Source organism: Vicugna pacos, chromosome 12 (assembly GCF_048564905.1).
Source record: "Vicugna pacos chromosome 12, VicPac4, whole genome shotgun sequence".
In the NCBI taxonomy this organism is placed as follows: domain Eukaryota; kingdom Metazoa; phylum Chordata; class Mammalia; order Artiodactyla; family Camelidae; genus Vicugna; species Vicugna pacos.
Window position 1 is genome coordinate 45,052,017 of NC_132998.1, and position 25,022 is coordinate 45,077,038.

Sequence of the window (25,022 nt, forward strand, 5' to 3'; positions counted from 1 at the left end):
TTAATCTTTCATATCATGTCTCTTATTTCCAGTAATTCCCATTGGATTGTTTTAGTCACAGTTTCCATTTTTATGCTGAAATTTCCTATTTGTTTTTACTTGTGCTCCACTATTTTTTTTACTGGGTGTTTTAATATAGCAATCATAATTATCTTAAAGTTTTTGCCTGAATGTTCCAGCATTTGAACAACTTGCATTTCTCTGTGTCTGGCTCTATGGTACTTTTTTTTTCCTTTTTGCATGTTTTGTGGTTACTGATTGAATATCAAAAATATGTAAAAAAAAAAAAAAGGAAGAAACTGACATAAATTATATTTATATCCATAAATGGTCACGTCTCTTTATCAGGCCATTAATTTGGGGGTTAAGTCAGTAGTTAGCACTTGAGCTTGATTTGGGCTTTAGTGATACTTTCAGTGCAACACAGGCTCAAAATGCCTCTATTTTTGAGCTTCACCTATGGTGTATTTCAGATAAGTCTTGGAATGCCAGAAGGATTGTCTAAATGTTCCCGTTCCATTCTCAACTTGCAGAAGACTCTGCATGCCTGTGCTACCAAAGAGGTGGGGGAAGTCTCTCTTTGCATTCTTGTGCTGTCCCGGGCAATAGACTACGGTGGCTCATTCTTGGAAGAGCCAGGGGAGGAATGACTGGGATTTCATAGTTCTACTCCTCCAGCCTCAGTGTTAAGCCTCAGGACCAGGTCTTTCTCCACTTTCCTGCTCCTTCCCAAGTCGGCCTAGAATTCTCTACTCTTCCTCCAGGGCAGCTGACCTCTGTCCTGAATCAGTATTTCCATGAGCTAGTCTCCTGCCCTTCCCTCATGGCAGAAAATCTTTTTTTGTATCATTTCAGTGTCCTGGGTTCAGGTAGTTTTCTTGCTCTTCTCCCAGTGGCAGATGGCTTTTTCCCTTACGGGCCATGATGGTTAGAGGAGGTGGATTTCTGTTCCACTCACTCTGGCAGCTGACCTTGGCCTGGGAGCAAGACGTGAGAGGATTCCCTGTTTTCTCCCTAGTGGCAGCCAACTTCTGCCTGGGACTTAAGCAGGATTTCCTTCCTCTCTTGCAGGCAGATGACTTTTCTTATCAAAGCAGGACAAGATGTTAGATGCTACGAGGGTTCTTGCTCCTTCCTTAGTGGCAAACATATTTTTCCCTGTTCATGCCTCTCCTCACGCAGCAGCTGAGGCCATCTTATAAAAGAGCCGGTGATGGAGCAGGTGCAGGCTCCCCTTGGTGTGGGGCTCCCAGAATTCTGTTCTCCTGTGATAGCCCACACTAAACTTTTAAGAATGTGTTAAAATGTGAGTTTGTTTTTTCTCACCTACTTTTATGACTGCTTTCTCTTGTTTCTCATGTTCTACCAATAATTAAACAGTTTACATATCCTGTCTTTCCTCAGAGGGGCTTGTCAACTTTGGGGATTTGGTTCATCTGAATTCGTTGCATTCTGATTGTTCTCTGATTGTTAAAGAAAAACATTAGGTGTTTTTTAGATCACTTTTTTTTTTCCTGACCATTAGCATGGGAGCAGTGTTCTCTTAACACTTTGTATTGTCCTAAGTAGAAATAGAACTCGTCAACCAATTTATTTTCATCCAGTATTGGAATTTATTATTCTTCCTTTTGTTGGTTACTAGATAAACCCTCTGGCTTGTATGATGAGCAATATGAACAAATAATATAACATTTTGAACACTATCATGGTAGTAACATTCTAACAGGTTTGAGGGAATTAAGGGGACTGAAGAAATTGCAAATTCACACTTCCTACCTTCTAATCAAGAAATGAGATTTTTGAAAGAAATGGTGGATAAAATCATTATCATTTTCCAAGTTCTTTTCTTTCTTTCCTTCTTCCTTTCTTTTTCTGTCTGTTTCTCTCAACCTGTCTTTCTCTCTTTTTGTTTTCCTCCTTCCTTCCCCAGTAGCTGAATTCTAGTTAATTAAAAGTGCTTAATACCTGACTCCTTTTTACTTAGCTTGATATGAAAGATTTTCTAGATAGTGTTTCCAAGCTCTATTCTAGCTTCCCTTTATTTCCAGAGAAGAACTTATATTCCAGACAAGCTTATGTTCTTATCCTCTCTTCTGTGTTTTTACTTATGAATAGAATGCATTTTCCAATTCATATCTTAACACTTAATTTTTAATCTCTAAATTTTGGTAACTAAATTGTTACCACAACTTATTTGTACATTTTTAAAATGAAAATCCAACTTTAATCCAATAAGTGGAATGAAGTGATCAATAAAAATAATTTTTAAGTAACAAATACATTTTCACTGCTCATCTTATCATTTACAGTTTGCTGAAGTCTGTATCATGTCTTTGAACACTATGCAAATATAAAACAAAACTGCTTCCTGTTGGAATTTTTAAGTAAAGAGCACCACCTTGTGGGAATATATGCTTATATGTAATGGAAGACAGGAATATTAAAGGGATAATAATTCATTTTAAAAATACAGTACTTGTAATTTATAGTATACTAATTTTTTTTCACATTTCTCAAGTAGCTTTATTATTATTTTTTTAATTGAAGTATATAGTCAGTTATAATGTGTCAATCTCTGGGCTACAGCATAGTGTTCCAGACATACATATGTTCATTTTTATATTCTTTTTCATTAAAGGTTATTTCAAGATACTAATACTTCATTAACCTGCACTAGAGAATAGATTGTTTAACAAAATGTTATCATAATAAAACATTGCATAACATATAATATACAACTGTCTACTTAAAAATAATGAGCATTTTTCTAGAATCTTTCTGTGGTGCATTATCCTAATTTTTTTTTAACATTAGGTCATTAATACATCTAGGATTTCTTGGAACTTGACTTCAAAAACCTTAGCATTTTTATGGATTACAGTGTTTCTGGTTCTTTTAAATGTTCCACATTTGACATTATTTCATCCCAACTAATTTTCAAAGATTCGACTAAAATTTGGTGATGATACTCTTACAGTGGGGAGCCCAAAGCTATAAAGTAGCCCTCCTCCCAAATATTAAAAAAAACTACAGGTTTCATCATCTTGCAAAATCAAATACTGTGCTTATGCTTTGGGATTCCAAACTACCTTACTACTTTTTGATAACACGTTATATCACTCTTCTATGTTGAAAATGCAGAAGAATAAAATCTATTCTGTTTTTTTTTAATGGTTTATTCTTTAAACATGGATTTTCTTAAGCCAGGTTTTCCCTACCCTTTCTAACATGTTTGAGTTGGGCAATTATTTTTAATAAAGTTAAGCAACCTGGCTTTCATTCTTCCAGTTTGTTAGAATTTTATGTATCATAATTCTGTTCTTTGTTTCTTATTTATCTAACTTTGAGTGATAAATATAATTTGTGAATGTACCTCTGTGTTTTGATACTCAATAACAGCAAACTATAAGGGGTCAGTTACAAGAACTTGAGTCTTATTTCTGGTGACCTATATTCAGGTGATTTCCAATCCAGTTACTGATACTGATAAGAAACCATCTGCACCATCACATTATCCAGCCTGCATATCCTTATTTTTTTCTCCAAGAGCCTCAATTCAGATAATTATACCACCAGGAGTTTTGGGCTATAGCAATATTTATCTCTCAATTCTTATAACCAATTGTAATTCACATAAATACTTTACTTGTAGTTATTTTCATTTGTAATTTATTACATATAATAAAAATATGACTCTGAGGAACTAGTAGTGGCAGATTTATTGGACTTCGCATGATTTCAGACGTTATTCAGGGTAATTCTTAGTAGCTTTAGGACAGGAGTCTGTAAAGGTATTTTAGTGGTTGAGAGGTCTTGGATGTTTTTCTTTCAGTTCTTATACGGTATATTTGTTAGAAACCCATCCTTCAGAGAGATGATGTGTGACAATAAATTATTTTGAATAAATTCAAATTATAATTCCTTTGCTTTTTTAACCAATATGAATAGAGCATTGAATGATAGTATATTTTAGAATGACATTTCGAATAACTTACATATGTATGTTACAATAAATGAATGAATGTATATATATAAAGCTCTCTATAAAGTATAGTGGCTGGCATTTAGAAGGAGCTGAATATGCTTGCAGTTTTTATTAACATTAACATTATCAGATCCCCAAGAAAATCTTGTAGCATACAGAAGGATCAGAGGGCTATAAGTATTGAACATATGTAAAAACTAAGGCCAGAGAAATAAATGACCTATATAAATTCCTATATAATTCTGTACAGAAATTGTTCTATAACTAGAGCTAATCTTCTATTTTTCTACCTTTTTTGTTGTATCTCTTTAACTCAACTATACAAGCAATTTTCATGTTAGTCTTACTATAACAACAACAACAACAACATATATATATATGTATATATATATATGATCTCCAATTTTTGAAGTTGCATGGCTAGGGCAATAGCAGTAATGTCCTATCAGAAGGTAAAATGTCCGATCACTAGAAAGGAAATAGAAATAGCAATTAAAAACCTCCCTACAAATAAAAGTCCAGGACCGGACGGCTTCACCGGGGAATTCTACCAAACATACAAAGAAGAACTCATACCAGTCCTTCTCAAACTCTTCCAGACGATTGAAAAGGAGGGAATACTCCCAAACTCATTCTATGAAGCCACCATCACCCTGATACCAAAACCAGGCAAAGATACTACAAAAAAAGAGAATTATAGGCCAATATCACTGATGAACATAGACGCCAAAATCCTCACCAAAATTTTAGCAAATAGAATCCAACAACACATAAAAAAGATTATACATCATGACCAAGTGGGGTTCATCCCAGGGACACAAGGCTGGTTCAACATACGCAAATCAATCAATGTAATACATCACATCAACAAGAGAAAGGACAAAAACCACATGATCATCTCAATTGATGCAGAAAAAGCATTTGATAAAATTCAACACCCATTTATGATAAAAACTCTCGCCAAAGTGGGTATAGAGGGAACATATCTCAACATAATAAAAGCTATATATGACAAACCTATAGCCAGCATAGTTCTCAACGGTGAAAAACTCAAAAGCTTCCCACTAAAATCTGGGACAAGACAAGGATGCCCACTATCACCACTCCTATTCAGTACGGAAGTCCTAGCCACAGCAATCAGGCAAGAGAAAGAAATAAAAGGGATCCAAATTGGAAAAGAAGAGGTAAAAGTGTCATTATATGCTGACGACATGTTACTATATATAGAAAACCCTAAAAGGTCCACAAAAAAGCTACTAGGGCTGATCGAAGAATTCAGCAAGGTAGCAGGTTACAAAATTAATGTTCAAAAATCAGTTGCCTTTCTTTACACTAACGATAAATCAACAGAAAAAGAAAGTAAAGAAACAATCCCCTTTAAAATAGCACCCAAAGTAATAAAATATCTGGGAATAAATCTAACCAAGGAGGCCAAAGAATTATACACAGAAAACTATAAACCATTGATGAAGGAAATTAAAGAAGACTTTAAAAAATGGAAAGATATTCCATGCTCTTGGATTGGAAGAATCAATATTGTTAAAATGGTCACACTGCCCAAGGCAATCTACAGATTTAATGCAATCCCTATCCAGTTACCCAGGACATATTTCACAGAACTAGAACAAATCATAATAAAATTTATATGGAACCATCAAAGACCTAGAATTGCTAAAGCATTACTGAAGAGAAAGAAAGAGGCTGGAGGAATAACTCTCCCAGACTTCAGACAATACTATAGAGCTACAGTCATCAAGACAGCATGGTATTGGTACAAAAACAGACATATAGACCAATGGAACAGAATAGAGAGCCCAGAAATGAACCCACAAACTTTGGGTCAACTCATCTTCGACAAAGGAGGCAAGAATATACAATGGAATAAAGACAGTCTCTTCAGCAAATGGTGTTGGGAAAACTGGACAGCAGCATGTAAAACAATGAAGCTAGAACACACCCTTACACCATATACAAAAATCAACTCAAAATGGATTAAAGACTTAAACATAAGACAAGATACAATAAACCTCCTAGAGGAAAACATAGGCAAAACATTATCTGACATACATTTCAAAAATTTTCTCCTAGAAGAAATAAAAGCAAGAATAAACAAATGGGACCTAATGAAACTTACAAGCTTCTGCAGAGCAAAGGAAACCAGAAATAAAACAAGAAGAAAACCTACGGAATGGGAGAAAATTTTTGCAAGTGAAACCGACAAAGGCTTGATCTCCAAAATATATAAGCAGCTCATACGACTCAATAAGGAAAAAATAAACAACCCAATCCAAAAATGGGCAGAAGACCTAAACAAGCAACTCTCCAAGGAAGACATACAAATGATCAAAAAGCACATGAAAAAATGTTCAATATCACTAATTATCAGAGAAATGCAAATCAAAACTACAATGAGGTATCACCTCACACCAGTCAGAATGGCCGTCCTTCAAAAATCCAAAATGACAAATGCTGGAGAGGCTGTGGAGAAAGGGGAGCCCTCCTACACTGCTGGTGGGAATGCAGTTTGGTGCAGCCACTATGGAAAACAGTGTGGAGATTCCTCAAAAGACTAGGAATAGACTTACCATATGACCCAGGAATCCCACTCCTGGGCTTGTACCCAGAAGGAAATCTACTTCAGGATGACACCTGCACCCCAATGTTCATAGCGGCACTATTTACAATAGCCAAAACATGGAAACAACCTAAATGTCCATCAACAGGTGACTGGATAAAGAAGAGGTGGTATATTTATACAATGGAATACTACTCAGCCATAAAAACCGACAACATAATGCCATTTGCAGCAACATGGATGATCCTAGAGAATGTCATTCTAAGTGAAGTAAGCCAGAAAGAGAAAGAAAAATACCATATGAAATCGCTCATATGTGGAATCTAAAAAACAAAAACAAACAAAAACAAAGCATAAATACAGGACAGAAATAGACTCATGGACAGAGAATACAGACTTGTGGTTACCGCGGGGGGGGGGGGTAGAGGGTGGGAAGGGATAGACTGGGATTTCAAAATTGTAGAATAGATAAACAAGATTACTCTGTATAGCACAGGGAAATATACACAAAATGTTATGATAAATCACAGAGAAAAAAATGTGACAATGAGTGTGTATATGTCCATGAATGACTGAAAAATTGTGCTGAACACTGGAATTTGACACAACACTGTAAAATGATTATGAATCAATAAAAAATGTAAAAAAAAAAAAGAAGGAAAAATGGCAGCAGTGGCACTGGTCTCAAGATGGAGAGCAGAAGCACGAAAACTCTCTTTTGACTTTGATTCAGAACACATACAGCCTCATTTCTGGAGCATGCTATGGTCCTTAGTAAATCACATTCCAGCCCAGATTCAAGGAGTAAGTAACTGTACTCCTCTTGTTAGTGGGTAGATCTGCCAAAAATTGTGCTCACTTTTGTAATCTACCACAACCAGACCTGTAGCCATGGAAATGGAAATGGTAAACTTTTTGGATTCCTGAACCAAATTCCAGTGTGTGTGTGTTGAGGGATGGGGATGGTAGGGGAGATGTCTGATAATTCAACTTAGTTCTGACACCATCTACCCAGAGGTAGCATCAAATTCCACAAATTGAGGGCTCAGTCCCACAAGACACCCCCTCCCTCTACACACATATACTTTCAGACACTGGTCAGTTGTAAGCTGAGGCTGTTACCTGTGCTTCTGACCAACTGGCTACATATTGGAGGTTCTAGTGACCCGTCCTTGAATTTCGTTAATTTGCTGAAGTGGCTTAGCAAACCCGTTTACTCACTAGATTACCATTTATTATAAAAGACTATAACTCAGGAACAACCACATGAAAGAGATGCATAGGGCAAAGCATGAAGAAAGGGTGTGGAGTTTCCAGGCCTTCTCCAGGTGTGCCATCTGAATCTCCACCTGTTTGCCAATCCAGAAGCTCTCCACATGGAGACTTTATTAGTTATGATTGATTAATTCATTGGCTACTGATGTCTGAATTTAATATCCAACCTCTCTCTCCTCCCCGGAGGTCCGTGGACGGGACTGAAAGTTCACACTCTCTAATTACTTGGTTGGCTCCACTGGCAACCAGCCTACTTTCTTAGGAGATCCAAATATCATCTCATTAGCATAACAAAGGCACTTTAAAAATTACTCTCCACACTTAGAAAATTACAAACGTTTGGGGAGCTGTGAGCCAGGAACCACACAAAGACCAGCTGTAAGTGATATGTATATTCGGTCATCTGAATGACCAAATATACATTTTTCACAATATTGCAATACAGATTGTAATGTTGCTGAAACACGACCTACGTACCCCACTTATGGAAGTTTTAGATGAGGTAGAAAAGGCAGCTTTATTTCTTTGCCAGACAATGGAGGTCACAGTGGGCTAATGCCTCTAAGACTGTAGGCCTGCTGAGCAGAGCAGTTTCCATAGAGATCGCACACAGGGTAACAAATTGTCACAAAGTTGTTCTTGTTTTTACAGTTGCAGGGGTTCTCTTCCCTCTTCTGGGTATGAAGTTCACTTCAGTCTTTGGGACTCTTAATATTCTTGTACCTAGAACAAAGGATGCATAGGAAGGGGCTCCTTGGCAAAGAGCTCTAAAGAAAAACTTGTGCAGTTGAAAGTCAGGTTGAGAAATGCTTTTAGCCTTTGAATCAGGCTGAGACCAGGGCCCTTTGCTGCAGGCTGACGCCTGCAGCTTGAACAACAGGATACAAGAAAACCACAAGGGGTCAAAAGCAGGGCACTGGGCATGATCCCTGCACACAGCACCAGCACCCCAAGGAGACTGGGCAGACCACCCAAGCCTCCTCCTTTCCAGCCTAACCCTGGGTCAGCAAGAGCATGAGAAAAACCCTTTAAACCACTGCAGTGAGGCATTGCAGTTAAGCAGTTAACAAACACCATTACAGGTATCAGATGGTCACCAGTGATGACAATAGGGTCTTGCTTGGTTACAATTCCTCCTCCCACCCCCTCCTTCTCTTTGATACTCCTCAATCTTGAGGAGGAACAGGTATGGAACAAGAGAGGTTAATCGTAAACTTGGCAGAGGAACTTGGTTTTAATTTCCATCTCTGTTTCAGTAAGATAATAATGGGAACTGAAATCTGAGAAATAATTGAAGAAGGGTGAAAAGGCAAGTTAAATCATTTGAACTAAGTAATTTGAGAAGCAACATAATTCATGTGATTAAAGATTTGTAGTAAGGTTGACCTGGATTAAAGTTCTGTTCAATTTTATCACCAATTCCCTTCCCTGAAAACTGGCCTTAGATATGTCATTTATTTTCTTTAAGTTTTCATTTGTTTTTTCATTTGCAGAAAACTGAACATGATGATATCTGCCTCATTAGGTGATTGGTTGGATTAAATGAAATCTTGAAGTAAAGTACATAGCTGTATGCTTGCTATAGTATGGGTTCAAAAAATGCCATTACTATATTATTTGTAGACAGTATTTTTCTTAGTACTATTATAAATAGTATCCTGATTACAAGAAAAATACATATCAGAAGGAAAACTCCATTGGAAAGTAATTCCGTTTTGGACAAAGTTTGATTCCATGGTCAATAAATAGTTGCTGGGACATTGAAAATTTAGAACTGGAGTTTTAGATGGAAATCACAGATAGAAATATTCATATAGAGATGGCAGTTGAAACCTTGGAAATGAAGGAAATCTGGAGTGAAAATTTGTACAAGAAAAAGAGCAGGGAGCCAAAACTAAATATTTAGGGATTTAGAAGATTAGATTATGGTTAACTTAGCAAGTTTGATCAAATATATAGGATAAGAAGATATTTTTGTTGTTGTTTGCATTTCTGGCACTAAATTTCTGCTCATCATGTTTCCAATCACTGACATCATCGCCAACTGTTAGAATCCTATTCCTCTGTAAAGATATATTGCATATAGCCCCTGCTTTCCAAGCTGAATGATCTCAGCCTGAAGCAGAGTATATATGAATCATAATAGATCAAGAAATACTTTAATTTAATGAAAGAGAAAGTGCAAGGTTCATAATATAAATAAAATTCCAAAATTTTCTGATAATCCTTCATAATGCATAAACATTAAATTTAAATATATCTAACCATAGATATTAAAATATAATCATGTTCACATTTGATGATCGTCAGTCATAGGCTTCCCCTAAATTCTAAACTCAAATATTTTTAGAAGACAAATAGTTATCCCTGATAGTTGAGTATAAAATTAGCACTACGAGATACAAATGGTAATTACTAATTGCAATTGGTATAAGAAACCATGAATCATCTGCTTCCTTCAAAAACAACCTCCCATTCATTTTATTAACGGCTCACCACAGGGCAGAACATTGGCCAGATTATCAACAATTGTGGCCTCCATTGTATATTTGAGTATTGTAATCTTAGTGTGAATCTAGTGTGAAATATTACATCATTTTTCAGTTCTATTCAATGGACATTTACTTAACATATATTCTATGAAGGACGTGCTATGAAGGAAGGATGTTTATCAACTAAGAAAACATTTAGTTAGTGTGAAACACATATTTTAACTTTCTTTGGTTAAATTCAAAAACATTTTTCAGCTTTGGTAAAACCTGTTGTGACTGCATAATATATTTTATTGCTGATGTTCGGAAAACTAAATTTTTCAACTGAGTAGACATTCTTTGTAAGTGTGGTTAAGGGGAAAGTGTGTGTTTGAGTCATCCTGGGTGTGGGAAGGGAGGTAGGTGGTTGTATTTTATTTTTCTAGGCTGTAGGTGGTATGTTGATATGTTGGGGCTATTTCAAGACTCGGGAGTGAATGTTCTATTGTAGTTTCTATTTTCTTTTGTCAGAGATGTGCTGAATGTTGTTTTTGTTGCATGTGGTATTTGGAAATTTGATCCAGAGGAACATGTTTTAAGAGAAAAAAGAAGTGGGGGAAAATTGATATCAGTCAAACCTACTCCTACACTACTCATCTGGTGGTTGTTACTGCTTCTGTAGTTTCATTTTGTTTCCCCACGAGACAGGTACTGAGTGGAGAACAAGATTGTTAGCTTTTCTATTTAACATGCTAGGGGCTTTGACAATTCCCTTACAACAAGTACTTCCCTCAAAGGAGAGAAGAGAAAAGCCACAGGAAACATGAGAAGAATTTGGGAAGAAGGTTCCAAAATATATTGAAGTGAGAAAGAAAATTTAAGACACACAAAAAGGAAAACTGGAGTTGCTGTTTCCATCTGACCATATTAAATATGGAGCTCTAATAAATCCTTTCATAAAGACTTCAGATTTATAAAATGATTATCAACCTGCATAGGTCATATGTGGGTGAAATCAATTAGATAAATATTGCTCCAAGATCCGTCCTCAGCTGTTTACTGTCTCTCTCCATAAAATCATCCAAACGTGTGACTCCAGGTATAGCTATAAAAGTTATCTATCACCGTAAAGAAATTTATCTCTTAGTATATACTATTTATTACTTATGCTTATCCTGAGTTCTAGATCCACTTTACAACTTGAGTGTCATATAAACACCTCAGGTACCAATCCAGTATTGCCCTCATTTTTTTTCTCCTCTATTTTATATTTTAGTAAATGGTTCTACTACCAAGTCAAGGGCTCCAGTTCAACACTTGAATATCTTTCTTGAATCTTTCTTTTTCCTGATCTACTCTTCCATCACCAGCTTCCACCAATGTAATCTCCAATTTCCATCAATTAAATCTTCAAAATAGATCTCCAACCCAAACATTTTCTTTTCTTTTCACTGTTGTAGCCCTGGTGCCAGTCACTGCTGTCTCTCAGTCCTACCTCTGCTACAGCCTCCTTGTTAGATTCCTTACACACAGTATTCCCTCACGTTATTCTTTAACTTCTGTGATGTGCAAATCTGATCACAGCATAGATGCAATGAAATACTAGAGGAAGTGAGTTGGAGCACAGGGGATGGTAATCATGCAGTTAGATTCCTAAAATTGAGCTTTAGAAGATCAGGCTGTTACTGATGATGACAACATCAAGGTGTTGCCGTGAACGTGGGTGTCAGAGAAAAACTAACGGAGCTGAGGAGACTAGCAAACTGAAAAAGCAGTCTGTTGAATGAATTTCCTGTGATTCTTCAAGCCGTTAAGAATGGCAATAAGAATAGGTGGAGAACCTGAACTTCTACCTCTACCTGGAATTGATGAGGCAGCACCCCGCTTCACGTACTGGAGTAGTCAGTGGAGGCTTGTGAAAACTTAAAATTTAAATAAGATCCAGGATTCGTAAAATAATATCCAAACTGTCCAGGTTTCAATAGGAAATTACTAGCATATCAAGAAACAGGGAAAGCCCAAACTGAATGAGAATTGACAATCAACAGATTATCAATCCTGAGATGGCACAATTGTTAGAATTCTCTGAAAAGGATTTTAAAACACCCATCATTAAAATGCTTCAATCAGCAACTATAAACATGCTTGAAACAAATAAAAAATAAAGTCTCAGCAAAGCAATGTAAAGTTTCAGCGAAGTAATAGATATAAATGGAATCAAATGGGAATTTTGGAGCCAAAAAGTACAATAACAAGAATAAAAACTCAATGGGTGGGCTCATCAGCAGAATGAAGAAGGCAGGGGAAAGAATCATTGCACTTGGAGATTAAAAAAAAAAAACAGAGATCACGGGGGGAAAGAGTAAATAAACTGAAAAATAGTCTCACACATGGAACTGAAAGAAAATCTCTATCATTCATATCTGTGCAATCCAAAAAAGAAAGGAGATGGAGGGATGGGCTGGAAAAGTGGTATAAGAAATAACAGCTGAAGATTTCCCATTTTCCCATCCTAGTCAAATTTCTGAAAACAAAAATCTTAAAAAGCAACCAGAGAGAAGTGACCCATTATTTATAGGAGAAAACCAGTTCGAATGACAATGGAATTTCATCAAAAATCTTAGATGTCAGAAGAAAGTGTATTTATTTAAATGCTGAAAGAAAAGAAATGTCAATGCAGATTCGTATATGCATTGAAAACATCCTTTAAAATGCAGGGGATAATCAAGATATTCTCAGAAAAGAACAAAGCAAGAGAATTTGGCACCAATAGTCCTACTCTAAAAGTGTGTCTAAAGGAAATTCTCTAAACAGAAAGGAAGTGATGAAAGAAGGAATCTTGGAACATCAGGAAGGAATCAAAAACATGGAAGGGGCATAAATACAGACTTTCCTTTTCCTCTTGAGTTTTCATGATTATATTTGACGGTTGAAATAAAAAATTATTACACTATCTAATGTGGTTCTCAAAACTAATAATGATGACAAGTAATGTCTATGAAAATTGTATTATAATGTACAGCATATTCCTTATAGGAAAAATATTCTACTTTTTTCCACAAGAGGTCACTGCAAGAGCCTCTGGGGGAAGGAAGTTGTTTTAACCAAGAAGAATTAATGTGTAAGACAGGAAAACGACTCAATTTCAGAAAGTTATTAATAGCCTTCCCTGCTCTGGGGAGGAGCAAAGTTACGATTGGATTGGAGCACTTCATCAAGTCACTTGAAGGCCAGAAATAGGCCCTTTGCTCTAAAGAGTACAAAACGAAGAGCCTAAACACTTTTTCATTCCACAAAGTCAGCTTACAGAATCATTCCAATTTTATGAAAAATGAGATTAGTCAGTTGCAGCAGGAACATTCAAAGAGAGACTGGAGACTTCCCGCCTTATCCACAACTTTAAACCCTTAGGTATAAAATTCATATTGCCAGCTACAAAAAGATGCCGACCTTCAAACCAAACATTTATACAGTTCATGAGAACAAAACCCGCTATTGAAAAGATAACAGACATTTCTACAAATGCAGGAGGCTCCTACTTTTATTTGCATTCATACTTGGTGTGGGAGGGCACAAAAACTGCTTTACTGGAAAAAAAAAAACCAAAAAACAACAAAAAACGGTAACATTTTACTTACATGCCAAGCCATTACAAAGTGAATTCACAGCTTAACACAGAGAGTACCTATAAATAGATTTTTTTTTTTACTTCCAAGCTTTGCCAAAGAGTCCAGCACAGTTTTAAGTACCCGGATCTCTTATTGTTGGCATATATTTTCCTAAGCTCCTAATAAAAATAGAAACACTCTATTACCCCCCAACACATGCGCGCACCAAACAAGAATAAATTTACCTTAGATATCATCCTAATGAGGGATTATGGCTAATTTTATACTCTCCTATCTTGTTTAATAGTTTTCATTTACTCTCATTATCTTTTTATATTTAATTATACTGTTTTCTTCTCTGTAATTGTGTGCTCTTTAGTTTATTAAGATTTCTTTCCATTGATCATAAAATTCCTCCTGCCTGGAATGCTCTGTTGCACATCTGCTATACTCTTCTCCATTGGCAAGCTCTTTTTAGCTCTCAAGAACCATTTTAAAAGTAACCTCCTTTGGGGAAATCTCTGCAGGTATTTTCTTGACCTGCAGAAAGAAGAAAAAAATGAGAGGAAAAAAACACCCTAACCTTACCATAACTACAGCCCTAGTTCTCTGACCTGAGTTCTCAGGTGATCTCCAGAATATCTTGTATCACATTATATTAGAATTGTCTGCGTATCTGCTTCTCCTCAAGGTTGTCAGAAACTAAAAGGTGGGGACAATGAGAAATTTTTTTTAAACCAAATCTCCTGTACCTAACCCAGTACCCAGGACATTACTCCAGTGTCAGGTTTAGTAAATGTTTCCTACATTGTGTATGTGTACTACCTTTTCTTTATCCATTTATCTGTCAGTGAACACTATGGTTGTTTCCATGTCTTGGCTACTGTAAAGACTACTGCTATGAACATGGAGGTGCAGATATCTGTTTTAGATAGTGTTTTCATTTCTGGCAGACATATGACCAGAAGTGGAATTGCTGGGTCGTATGGTAGTTCTATTTTTAATTTTTGAGGACTCACCATACTTTTTTTTCCATAGTCACTCCACCAGTTTATATTCCCACCAGCAGTGAGTGCACAAGGATTCCCTTTTCTTACTGGTATCTCTTGTCTTTTTGACAATAGCCATACTGACAGATGTGAATTGCCATCTCACTATGCTTTTTGTTCTGCATTTTCCTGATGATTAGCCATGTGTGGTACCTTTCCGTATAATTGTTGTCCATTTAAATATTTTATTTGGGAATGTCTATTCTAGTCCTTTGCCTATTTTTAAACTGGATTGTTTGGATTTTTTTGCTATTGAGTTGTAAGAGCTCCTCAAATATTTTAGATAGTAACCCATTATCAGATATGTGATTTGCAAATATTTTTCCCATCCTGTAGATTGGTTTTTCATTTTGTTGACTGTTTCTTTTTGCTGTGCAGAAGTTTTTTCAGTATGATGTAGTCCCACTTGTTTATTTTTGCTTTGAGTGCTTATCTCACCATATATCTCAGGGGAAAGTAGAGCTTTTGTGCCCTATAGAAAGCAGAAAAATTTTGGCTTTCATTTGGTTAGGCTGTAGCTGCATTGCCTGGACCTGGCAAGTCTCATGTACCCAGCCAGAATTGGGATTGAGAGCTAGAGATCAAAGAAGCATCTGTACTGAGGAGTTGTATTTGTTTCCTACTGTCACTGTAACAAATTACCACAAATTTAGTAGGTTAAATGACATAAATTTGTTTTCCAGAGGTCAGAAATCTGATACTGATTTCACTGAGCTAAAGTCAAGGTGTCAGCCAGGCTGTATTCTTTCTGCAGGATCCAGGGAAGAACCTGTTTCCCTGTCTTTTCTAGCTCCTAGAATCCACCTATACTCCTTGGCTTATGGCGGCTTTCTCCATCTCCAAGCCAGCAATGTATCATGTGCAAATCACTTTCTCATGCTAGTGCTCTGCCCTCCTCTTTTAATGATTTTTATGATTAAATTTGGGGCCACTGATCCAGGATAGTCTTTCCATCTCAAGTTCCTTGAGTTAATTACATCTGTGAAGTCATTTTACCATGTATTGACAGATTTCAGAGATTGGAATGTGAACATCATTGAAGAGCCATTATTCTGCCTATCACAAGAATTCTTTTGGTGGCTCACCAGAAGCAGCAGTGACCTAGATCCTAGTGGGAACATCTGGAGTCCAGTAGAAGCTGTACATCTAGGCGTTCAGTGTTCTGTGATAACAGGTTTTCACTTGATGGATCCTGGGTTTGAAGTTTAATGTTTGGCCTGGTCCCAGTTACTGTCAAACCTCTGGTCTTTCTTTGTATTTCCAAGTCAGGTGCCTTTTTTTTTTTTTTTGGTGTTTCTACAAGCTATTGGATACCCTTTCCATACATTTATTTTCTGCCTAGTTAGAATCCTGCCTGTATAGGAGAGAGAGTGCAGAGCATATAGAGAATATGGATGAGATAGCTAATGTTTGAAGATAAAAGATCCAGGCAAAACAAAACAAAACAAAACCAGCAGACAAAAAAATAAGAGAGTGTCCAGCTGATGACCAAGGCTAATCATTGATTTACTGAATAAATATACTAGAGATTTTTAAAATTGAAGTACAGTTGATTTATAATATTGTGTTAGTTTCAGGTGTATAACATAGTGATTCAATATTGTTACAGATTATAATCTGTTTGAAGTTATTAAAAAATCAAGGCTCTATTTCTCTGCACTGTACAATATATCTTTGTTGTTTATTTATTTTATACATAGTAGTTTGTATCTCTTAATCCCATACCCCTATCTAGTACTTACCCCCTTTCCTCTCTCCACTGGTAACCACTCCTTTGTTCTCTATATCTGTGAGTCTGTCTCTGTTTGTTTATTTTTTTAGATTCCACAAATAAGTGATAACATAGAGTATTTGTCATTCTCTGACTTGTTTGACTAAGTGTAATACTCTCTAGCTCCATCCAAGTTGCTGCAAATGGCAAAAATCTTATTGTTTATGGCTGAGTAATATTCCAGTGTGTGTGTGTGTGTGTGTGTGTGTGTGTGTGTGTGTGTGTAACATATAACACATCTTCTTCATCAGTTGATGGACACTTAGATTTCTTCCATACCTTTTTTGATACTGAATTATATGAGCTGTTTAAGTAGTTTAGATTTTATTAACTCACTATCAGTCATAACAGTTGCAAATATTTTCTCCCATTCATTAGGTTGTCTTTTTGTATTGTCAGTGGTTTCCTTTGTTGTGAAAAAGCTTTTAAGTTTGATTAGGTCCCATTTGTTTATTTTTGTTTCTACTTTTGCCTTAAGAGACAGGTCCAAAAAAATAATGCTACAATTTATGTCAAAGAGTGTTCTGCCTATGTTCTCTTCTAGGAGTTTTAAATGCACTAGAGGTTAATTAGTTTTTAATCTTAAAGGCTTTTCATCTAAACAGTTTTTTTTTAATGATGCATAGGTTTTAAGTTGCTATCTAGTTAAATCACACTATCAAAGCTCATTCACTGTAATAGAAATCTTATTGATGTAATCAACACATTATAAAACTTATATCTATCTATCTATAGAGGTATATCCTTAGATCTATGGTAGGTAAACATTTACAAAGCTTGTATGATCTAATTTATGTCCATTTCTTATTGTGATGTTAATCACAGAGCTTATTTTACCTTTCTTCTTGGCACATATCTCTTCTGGAAGAGGTAGAAAGGTCAACTAATTTAGTTTACCCAGGGGAGCCTGCTCAGCCTCTCTCGGACTGTGGTCCTCTTCCTTCATTCTATTGGCTTTGGGCCACTCCCTGCTATTCTAGCACTGAAAACAACTGGAGTCTTAGTGTCCTTGAATCCCTTTGCTATGAAGAGAACTATCTATGAAGCCTACAAATGTGACCCAGGAGGCAGCAGCTCCAAAAAACAGAACTCAGTAGATGTTGATTTGCATTCTAGAAATCGGGTGGAGAGAGTGAAAAACAGGAACAGAACTGTTGATTGCTAATTAGTTCTTGCGAATGAGACGTAAACACACCTAAAACAGACTTAGTCAAGATCATCTGGCTCAAATATCTCACTTTGTAAATGAGGAAACTGAGGCCTAGAAAGCTTAAATAACTAGCTCAGGATCAATACATATTTAACAGCTTCAGTACCTGATTGTATTGGTATTATTTCTTAAGTGTCTTTGAGAATAAAAGTCCTTTAAGTACGTGAGACAGTCAGGAAGAAATTCTTTGCTAATACTAATACTAGTACTTTTCTAATACTAATCTTAGATATTATTAGTATTATATCCTAAAATTTCTCTTTCTCCTGAAAATAATATTAAAGATAGCACTAAAACTTCATTTTATAAAATTAAACCATTATATTAGTTTTATGGATCAATGATATTCATGGTTTAAACCTCATAAGTAACCATAGCAAACTATTTACTTATTTATTATCTTTCTTGAGTAATTTTATTGCAGCCAATATTGAATTTTCAGAAATCAAGATTTTGCTTATAATTTACATTGAACAATATTCATAGTTTTTTAATAATTATATCTTATGAAGTGAATTTTCAGATATTACTAAAACCTCAAAACATTTACTAGATAGAACAAAACAAATGTTAACATTTTCATTTTGTTGTTAGTGGCATCATATATGGCCACAAGAGGGCAATCTATGAAAAGAATTGAAATTCCAAGGACCAGCTCAGCAGCATTTAATGTGTGGATGTTATAAGTTATCTTTGATCATGAATTTAGCATTATTGTAAGAATATGTAAAAGGGTACCATTTTGATTACATAATTTTTTTTTCCAAACTGGGAAATGAAGGCAAATTAAGCTACACACTTTCCTTCAGCTTCTGATATTTACAGCTATGCAACAGATACATCCCATGTGTGACACTAGAATTAAAATTATAACCTTGTAGTAATGATATCGGAAAAACAGTTGTAATGAACTATCAGTACTGTCTTAGGAGAGTGACAGTTTTTCAATGATCAAAATGACTCTAATTTTTTGATTGTCATGGATCTTGGTAACCCTTGTGTAATCACTGATAATGTCATTTTCTGCTTTCAAGAACTTCATATAAGACCTAAGGCAAAAAAGGATCCCTTATATATCTATTCTGATAGGTAAAAGTAGGTTGATTATTAATATTGTCTATATCCCTGTGACTCAAGGTAATGTAGCATAAAAATTATTACTTTTTATAGGATCAAAGAGGAAAAGATATTTAGAGGAAAAAAGAATGATTTGGTATACTACTTCAAAAATCTCTGCCCATGCTATCCTCCCACCCCAACAATCCCCTAAATGGCGCATGTCATCCAAAATGTATGTTTGCTTTTGTTCCCGGGGAAATAATGCAATAGAATTTCCCAATTGAATTTCTGGAAGCAGGTGTCCTTTATGATAGCATCACCTTAATTCCTGCCAAGAACATAGTGTTCAGCACACAATTCCAGTTTCATTAATTTTATTACTGTTTGCAGTACTCTGCCCATCCTACCAGATATACTGCAGGGTGACTCAAACAACTCAAGAGAGAATTTCTATTTATATCCAACATTGTGTCTATTTGGTTATGTGCCTTAATTTCTAAGATTATACTATTTTTGAATGTAATAAGGTTGTAATAATAACACTGGATTAAATATTTTATGGAATTATATTTTTGGTGATTCCTCACACCATGTAATGTAGCCTTAAATTTGAGATTTTATAAGTTGAAATAGCCTACATTAGTAGAAAACATCCCTTTATGCGCAATGGAAAAATCTTGAAAATAGCTTCTTTTTTCAGTTTATTTAGAAGAATTCTTTCAAGTTGCTTTGAAGTCCTTTTTGACCTAGGATGAGTCTTCTCCACTGGCTTTAATGTTCCTGTAATAGGTAGGATGTGTAAATTATATTGACAAACTTGCTATAAATGGTATCAGCATGAGTTGATAATCAAACTTAAAGAAGGAGTAACAAAAGCCAGCTTTATATATTCTTCTTTGGAAACTGGCCATTTCCATCAATTAAGTAAGTTTCTGTTTTCTCAGTGAAATCTGAGAATGACTGCTACTGAGAAGTGGTCTTCCCTTTTTCTGTACTTATGTATCATCTTTCTCTTTATCACTAATTCCTAAGATACAGCACATAAAAGAATTATAAGGAGTAAAAGTAGAAGAGAAGAACCAGGAAATAGAAATAATGCTTAGAAAAATGCTGAAGGAACATATAAATGAAATCAATAAACCTTTTATTTTATTATCTATAATGCTAGTTGTTTTCAAATAAGATATTCAAGTACAATCTTCTCAAGAACTCTCTCAGCTTTGTGTTATAGCTAGTTTACAGCCTTAGAGACCATGACTCTAAAAGATGAGAACCTTGCCCAGGGACACAAAATAGCCAATATACAAAGTAGCAGAGCCAGGATTCAACTAATGCTGTGTGTGTGTGTGTGTGTGTGTGTATGTGTGTGTGTGTTTTCTCTCTTGTGAAATTTTCTACTGGAGATCACTAAATTACCAGAACACTAGAGATCGGCAAATTGCTTGGGTATTCATAATGCCTAGTAGAAAGAATAGACAGAGAGGGAAATAATTTAAAGGGAGGAAAAATAAAGTAAAAGCGAAAAAGAGGAAGTTTTCTAGTAATGGAGATGAAGAAATTTGGGCCGTGCATCCGAGAGGCATATCTGGGAGCGTAATAGGGAGAGAGAGGCCACCTCTCTACACATATGCCTCACTCAGCTGCGTTCTGTCCTGAACTCTGCTCTACACATGTGCCGTCAGCTCCCGTGCTCTGTGTACAAGCTGCGTCTCACCCACTCTCCAAATGTGATAAGGCTTCCTCCCAGATGTTACAGCTATGCCAGTCACCTTTGGCCCGATTTCTAAAACTCTTTTGGGCTTTTTTTTTTTATTATTAATGACATCAGTTATGGATTTTAGTACACAGCCTTCAGTTCTTTCATATCACACTGTTTTCCTATTTTCTTGGGGTGCCATCCAAAGGGAGTTCAAATTTCAGTAATGAATCTGAGCCCTATATCTGAGGACAAGCATGATTTCTCTTGCTCAATTTCTTGTTTCAGGACGTAAATATAGGATTTGAATTTCTTATTCGCAGTTCTTTCCAATTGGCTGCTTAGACCAATTTGGATATACTATAGACATCCTTGACCTTGACACCAACAATTACTGATGTTAGTAAGGTTAGGTCCCAACCATGACCCTAGTTAAAGTGTATAACTACACAGTAGTGACATGTCCCATGTTGTCATAAATTTTTATTTAAATTACTGTAGTTTTGAGCCAAGTTTCTCTATGGCACAGAACAACTCTTTGCAAGACATGGTGAGCATAGGGTAAATTCTGGTACCACTTTGGAGAGTAAAAGTGATTAATTTATATAAGAAACATCATAGGATCATTACCTCTTAAGTTTTAACAAACTAAGTTAACATCATTCTACGTGAAATTTGCCTGATAATTCACATTTTAACCAAGTTATTCTGAAATGTTTTTAATACTGTAGTTCATTACTAGATGGCCTAACCTTCACTTTTACAAGTTGATATCATATTTAACATATGGAAAGATTTTTAAATTTATTTAATCTGTAACTTAGAAGTTATTTCTTCTGTCAAAATTCTGCAAAAGGCCAAAACTGGTAAAAAAAAAAAATACATCATTGTTTTATTTCTCTTTGCTGTCTATCGTAAAATTTGGAGGGGCAAATTTTTAAGATATCTTATCATCATCCTTAACATGGTTAGATGGAGATAAGATTGTGACCTGGGACAAGTGCTAAAGTAACATACAGATTATAGGATGGGCTTGGCTCTGAATTTAAGAAATTAATAATTAAGAAATGGGATTTTAAAGAAGTAACAGACATGTATCTACTCTACATTTTTTTTTGGATTTGCAAGTTGGCACATGGTTGTCAACTACTCTAGAAGTGTATTTTGATGTTTAGTGCCCCTGGACATGAAGATCCATTTTCAACCCACTCGTCTCTTGAAACTGTTCCTTCCTATTAACGATTTCACATGAAATCTTTTCCCTTGACAAGAGGAAGATATATTAATCACAATAACCAATCAGTACAAAATAATATGGCAGGTGATCTAAAGAATTATTGACATAATGTTCTGATCAAGAAAGTAGTGAACATTGTTTTTTGTTGTGTGCGTGTGTGTGTTCCTTTTTATTCAGCTAGTTGAGTAGTGCTTAAAATGGAGCTGACTTGTTTACAGGAGATAAAAGAGTACTCAGTAAAAACTGCCTTTTTTAACCCCAATATCACAGTCTTACTTTCATCACATCTTGGGTGGAAAATGATGTGGTTAACACTGCTCTATTCAAAATGGACTCCTAACTCAAAGGCATGATATCTTTAGCTAGCACATAATAATTTTCATTTCCATAAAAAAAAATTTCCCGGTGTCCTGATTTATCAAACTTGAATTCTACTTGTTTAAGTATTCTTTTACAAGTTTTTTTTTCCAAACTAACATGTATCACTGTATCACATTATCATAGGCAATTTATCCTGTCTTTGGTTCTTCATAACAACACAAAGGTTAGAAATCTTTATAATTAATCATTCAGTAAATATTGTTTTGAACATCTAGGCATAGGAAATATAGTTGTGAATAAGGGTCTTTAAGTCTCATGAGGCTTACAGGCTCAACTTATAGATGAAGATACAAAAATAGAGATTTGTATGTCATGTTTTGTGATTCAACTGTCAATATATTAGTGCTAAATGTCAATAAGACATTATATATGCTGTTTAAGAAAACTTGACAGTGAATTTAGGGAGATGAATATATGAATAAGTCTAATGTAAGAAATACAGTTATAAAGCCTTCCAGTAAAACTATAAACAGAATCATCTGGGAGTTTTTGAGAGGGAGAAATTATACCACTGTAGCTAGAGGTATTCAAGAATGAATAATCATATGAACATTTATATTTTATATTAAATGAATGATTGCAACATGGTTATCACACAGGGGTTGATTACAACTGTCATAAACTGATTTAGGATACAGGATTTTCCTCCTCTCTTTCCCATTTACACACACACACAGACACAAGGCCGTTGTAAAAATTCAAAGTTGTATATTAATTTCTCTTTTGGGTCACCTACAAGCTGAATTTTAACTACACTGTGTTTCTTCTTGTTTGTATACTTTTTGGTTTGGTTTGATTTTAACTACTTTGGCCTACTTTTAATCTGAGTGGAAAAACTTTATGCCACCTAGCCATGTTTTAAGGCTTTCCTCCTTCCCTAGTTACCCCTGATGATTATCAGTTTAGGTAAAATTAGAAAAATCAGTTCCTTAACTCCTCTAGTTTGTTTTGATTACCAAATATTAAGTTTCTATTTTCACAAAAACTCAGTGTATGATCTATATATTGGGAACAACTATTGTTTTTCTCCCAAAGAATAGATACATATTTTAGAGCCTCCTATCTATGCAAGTCTGCAATTCTGCTATGCAAAGTAGCTTTTTAAAAAGTGGACATGTTACTGACTTCCAAGGAACAGTGGTGTCACTTTGGTTTGTGTATGTTGACTGGTTTTTATTCATTCAATAAATATTCATTGAGTTGCTTCTTTATGTGAGGCACTATTCTAAGCCCTCAGGTTACAGCAATGAGCAAAATAAATTTCCTTCCCATTATAGAATGTACATAATTCTAATCAGAAGAGGAAATGAGTTAGTTTCATTTCTTGTCCTTCATTTTATATCATTTTTATATAAGAATATGTCCAGTTGCATATGCTGATCATCAGGACATTTGTTCTTTTGAATGTCTGGTTTTAGGAACTCTACCCACACACCCACAGGATAGCATTGTGGATAGACTGCATATACAGCCTGAGAGCAGGTGGTAGTGGGACTCATACTGTAAATTAAGTTACTCTGACATCTTTGACAGATCGTTTCCCAGTTCACATTTGTAAACTGGTGATACGTCTTTCAGCCTTAGACAGAAAAAATAATGTCCCCATTCTACATAGTAGGTGGATGAAGTTAATGCTGTGTCATTTTAGGTCATTAAAAGCGCCTAACTTCCTCATCATTTTAATGAACATTTATAAATTCCAGTTTGTATTTCTTATAACACTTACTCCTTTTTATCTACTCTTTTAAATTAGTCCATGCATTTGAAGAGTCTCTATTTTCACTGTTTTGAATACCTCCTGAAAGTCTCACATCTCTAAATAAGTTGGAATAATTCTCTGGAGGGACCCCACAAGATTGCTTTCCTATTCACACTTCCACTTAGTGCTGGCAGGAAGGCTAATCTCCTATTTGATTAAAATAGATTGATATTGTATGCACTTGTAGGTTCATTATCGTGCATGCTCTTCATTGCAATTTCTGTCTTTCCCAAGGTAGTTGTGGAAGAGCATATTCACTATCTTGTTTTTCTTTTGTTTTTGTTTTTTTTTAAAAATTAAGTTCATTTATTTTATCCCTTTACCTTAGAGTTAATGTTTTCCTGAAATGGATAAACATCACTGTATACGTATATTCTTACTCACATCAGTTTAATTTTCTTCTAGACTATAAATTCTCTCCCTTTCTTTAAATTATAATTTATTTAACATTATTGTTAGATGACCCTGGTCAGCCTCAGTATGTTTTCCATGGTTTGGAGATTTTGTACTGAGATGTCATAATTGTGGGGGGAACCAAAGACTGACAACCTGGACTCCGTCTGTTCTATCTGATCTATTTTTCCCAGACCTTCCCTGAGTGCTTCAAATGCTAATTATTTTCATCTCTGACCTGCTTTCTTTTAAAGTTTCTGATGGTGTTTTTAAGCCTTGTTTACCAGGGCTCTAGGACTGTGTCAAGATGCCTCAAGGACAGTCTCACAGGGACTCTGAACAAGGAGGTGTCCAATTCTGTTACCTCTGCCTCAAACAAAGGAATCCCACTTTATATATCTTATATCGTGGGCTTCCACATATAATTTTATTTAACATATACTCTGTTTAGAAAAAAGTTTAAATTACCATTTACTGGATTATATCAACTTTTTACTTGAAGACTCTACACAGTGCCCCTTAACACTGACATCTAACCCTCTAGATTATTTTG

General features: G+C 35.4%; 1 protein-coding gene across 2 annotated transcripts in view; it reads left to right on the forward strand.

Moving 5' to 3' along the window:
- The window catches only part of PPFIA2 (PTPRF interacting protein alpha 2), a 391,656-nt gene that overhangs the window by 91,144 nt on the left and 275,490 nt on the right, over positions 1–25,022 (forward strand). The gene's annotated exons all lie outside the window — the stretch shown is intronic.